This window comes from Panthera onca, chromosome D3, assembly GCF_046562875.1.
Source record: "Panthera onca isolate mPanOnc1 chromosome D3, mPanOnc1 haplotype 2, whole genome shotgun sequence".
Classification (NCBI taxonomy): Eukaryota; Metazoa; Chordata; class Mammalia; order Carnivora; family Felidae; genus Panthera; species Panthera onca.
The window spans coordinates 92,987,611-92,991,202 of NC_138350.1; the positions used below are offsets into that span (position 1 = coordinate 92,987,611).

A 3,592-nucleotide genomic window follows, 5' to 3' on the forward strand; every position below is an offset into this window, starting at 1 on the left:
GCGGGACCGGCGGAGGGGGGGGGGCCCAGGGAGCCCCCTCTCTCCGGCCACACGCCGGGCCTGCTGGGACCAGGCTGCAGGCCACGCGCCCCGTCAGGAGCCACAGGCTGAGGGGGGAAGGGCGTGCATGGGCAGGCCTCCCCCCCCCCCCACTTCCCCTCCCCGTGCCTGGGTCACTGCGGCCCCTTCTAAAGAGCAGCCTGGAACGTTCCACCAAACGGGCCCGCGGGCGCTCTCGGCCCCTGGCGCGCCTCGTCATCCCCGATGCTTCACGGTCAGCTGGCCTCTGGGTGGGGCTCGGCCTCCTCGGAGCAGTAGCGCTGCTGAGTGGTGGCCACATGTGCAGCTCCCCCGAGAAGACCTTCAAACTCGGTTCTTTCGGCAATTTAAGAACATTGCAGGAAGAATTTTAAAATACCGTCTGCGACCTAAGCCAGTCTGTAGAGAGCGGTACTTGGCGCCACAAGAAGGGATTCCCAGCTGAAGACAACAGCCGCGAGCCGCGTGAGAAAGAGTCACAACGGCCCGTGTGCCCTCGACCCCGTTCACGCAAAACCCGGACCCAGGTGAATCCGGTGGGGGGGCGGTAGCCGAGGGCGCGGACGGCCGACGAAGACGTCCTAAACTGACCGTGGCGACGCTTGCACAACGCTGGGAACACGCTGAGACCCCTGCTTCTTCGACTTACTCAGAACAAACGGCCAATGAGTGAAGGACGAGCTTCTGTGAAGGAAGTATGGAGACAGGATTGGGTGCCAGGATCCTCGGTTCTAACTCTTTACTTTGCAGACAGAAGCTGGGATTGGGAGCGCGGGTGGGGGCTGGGCTCTCACGGTCCCTGCCGGCCAGGCGCCGTCGCCCCAAGCCCTTCCCGGTGGCCGGTGGCCGAGGACGAGCCCTCCACTTGCCGGCAGAGGCTTGCCCTCTGCCTCGGCCCTCACCGTGTGAAGCAGCCAGGTCCACACGCGCTAAGGGAAAACACCACAAATGCTCCCGCTTGGCGTTCCCCGGCACACCCCTGGCCAGGGAGCCGAGGCCAGCAGGGGTCAGGGAGGGCCCCCCCCCGGTGCGCAGCTGGCCGGTACCTTGGGGGCACGTCCTGAGCCTGCGGCATCTGGAAGCGGTCAGCGTGGGAGGCAGGAAGGAGCTGGGAAGATGACCCCTGGGCCAGGCTGGCCTCGCAGCCCTGTGCTCCCGGGAGCACTCTGCGACGATGGCTTCTGCCTGATTGCACAGGCCTGTGTTGGGGACCCGGTGCAGCCAGAGGTTCAGGGGGACCAGGAATTCACCCCCTCTGTCTACCGCTTTTCTACACAGTGCGGGGGAGCCGCCTGGGGGTGTTGGCTGTGAGGCCGCAGAGAAATGACACACACGGTCCCGTGGCTGGAGACAGCGTCACCTTACAGCTCCAGGGCTAGAGCGCAGGCACCAGCCCTCCACTGCACAGCTGCTCTCGTCTGGCCCTGTCACCTACTGCCACATGGCGAGCCCCCCTGCCCCTCCCCCTCCCCCACTGGCCTCTGGTACCCATCATAGCTGGTGGCCAGAGGAAGGTCAGGGAGGGTCACCAAGCTCCAAGCTGGCTGGCCCCTCACGGCCTTCCTCGTGCTCCCGATGGCCGAGGCCACCTCCCCTGAGTGGGGCATGTGTGTGTGTGAACGTGAGTGTGCACAGGTCACGTGGGTGTGGGTGTGGATGTGCACGTGCATGTGCGTGTGCGTGGGCAGGGCTCTTGTGAAACCTGGAGCCCCGTATGACAATTCAGGGCAAATTATCCTCCACCGAGAGCAGAGAAATGTGGAAATACTTCTCAACTGAGGCTTTTAGATAATGTATTGATACATTCTGTCTAAACCGGGCAAGGCGAGTTACTTGTACAAAATTATGTTTCAAATTCCCTCAACTAAATCTCTAGCTTCTGAGATGTCTGGCGTGTAACTCACATAATAGAGATTTTATTCAAAGCCATGAAAATAGCTTGTATCTTGTCACCGATACTTTTAAAATAAAAACTACATATAGACTGAACCTAAGATAACTTTCCAACGTCGAGACCCATCATTATATTTTGCAGAGTGAACATGTGATTATCTCTCACGCCCGATTACTTGGCTGTGCTGAGGGCTCCACCAGCACTCCCAAGAGAAAGAAGGCGAAAAGCCTTGGAGATAATGCATGGGACGAAGTTAGACACTTCCAGCCCCGTCCAGTGTCTTTCTCTTTATCAGACCCAGTTCTCAGCTCTGCTGCATGAGGATGTTCACGCCTCTGCGCACGTCACCCGCTGGGCAGCACTTTGTGCGTGTACGTGGTGGCTCCCTCCCATGGGTGTGCCACCATCGGTGACCAGAGCGTCACGGGACGGCCGTTCTCGGCAAAGGAGGGTTACGGTCCTGGTCGTCTGTACCGGGACCGGGTCCCAGATCCTGGGGGCACAGGTGAGTGCAAGGTGGGCAAGCTGGGGGGTCAGGGTTTGTGATGGGGAACAAGTTGGGGGGGGGGGGCTGCTCTGCCCCTGAGTTTGGAGGAGGCGCCCCAGGATCAGGAGAGGGTAGGGTGAGCCAGGGTATCGAAGGCCCCTAATACTGACTCCATGGTGGGGGTGCACCCAGCAGCATATGGAAAATTCTGTGCGTACAGAAAGACGGACACATGCAAAGTGCACAGCCTGACGGAGTTCGCAAGGGGACCCTGCAAACATTTGTACCTTAACACCTAAAATGTTTCTGAGTTTTGTTAAAGGATAGATTTTTTAGAGGTAAAATTATGGCCCTGGCACAAATGTAAAATGAACTTGTGTCCCGTGTTGCTTACACATTAATTAACGAGGGACCCTCCAAGTCCGTGCACTGTGCCTCCGCAGACACGAAATGGGCTCGCACGTCTCTGGGCAAGAACGTGCGAAGCTGACCGACACCCCCACGCCGCGGAGCTGGGGACAAAGGCGCAGGTGGGGTGCCTTCGCTGGGGCCTCCGCGTGCTCTCTGGCTCCTGTAAAGGGCTCACGAGCCACATATCCTTTCCTAAATCCAAGTACTAATGGACCAGGTGCTGAGCGTGAAAACAGCATCCGCACAGTCCCAAGCGGCGGCAGAGATAAAATGTGAAACAAAAGCTGAAGGCGCTGGCTGTGGGTCCCCGCGGCCCGGGGCCAGGGAGCCAAGTGAGCCACAGGGCGGGAGCCTCGCGGGGACCTAGTTGCCCCCTCTCCCAGGCCTCGGCCCAGGGCCCTCCGCCCCCGGGGCACCCTCACCGCCTCGTGCTCCCGGGGAAGCTGCGGGTAACCACAGAGAGGACGTGTCCAAGCAGACGTGTGCATCAGACACGGAACGCTTCCAGCCACGGCCACGGCAAGGGGGCAGCAAACGCGGTGCTGATGGGCTGGGGTGTCGAGGGGTGCGGCCTCCAGGACCTTGGGCAGAAGTGGGTGGGCGCCCGGCTCTCTGCAGAGGGCAAGACGCTGGCAGGGGCCGCGGGCAGCAGGTGGGGTCTGAGCGGGTCCCAGCCTGGGTTTGGGGGGAAGGGGAGGCCACACAGAGGCCACCTGCCCCCACGCCTGTGCTGACCTTGCACCTGCGGTTGGGTGGGACCC

At 61.0% G+C, this 3,592-nt stretch overlaps 1 long non-coding RNA gene across 1 annotated transcript; it reads left to right on the forward strand.

Annotated features, from left to right (window-relative positions):
* The first annotated feature begins 214 nt into the window (after positions 1 to 214).
* LOC132665084 (uncharacterized) lies at positions 215 to 2,023 on the forward strand. The gene is made up of 2 exons (XR_009603958.3): positions 215 to 734; positions 1,318 to 2,023. It is a non-coding gene; the product is annotated as an uncharacterized LOC132665084 (long non-coding RNA).
* Positions 2,024 to 3,592: the final 1,569 nt, after the last annotated feature.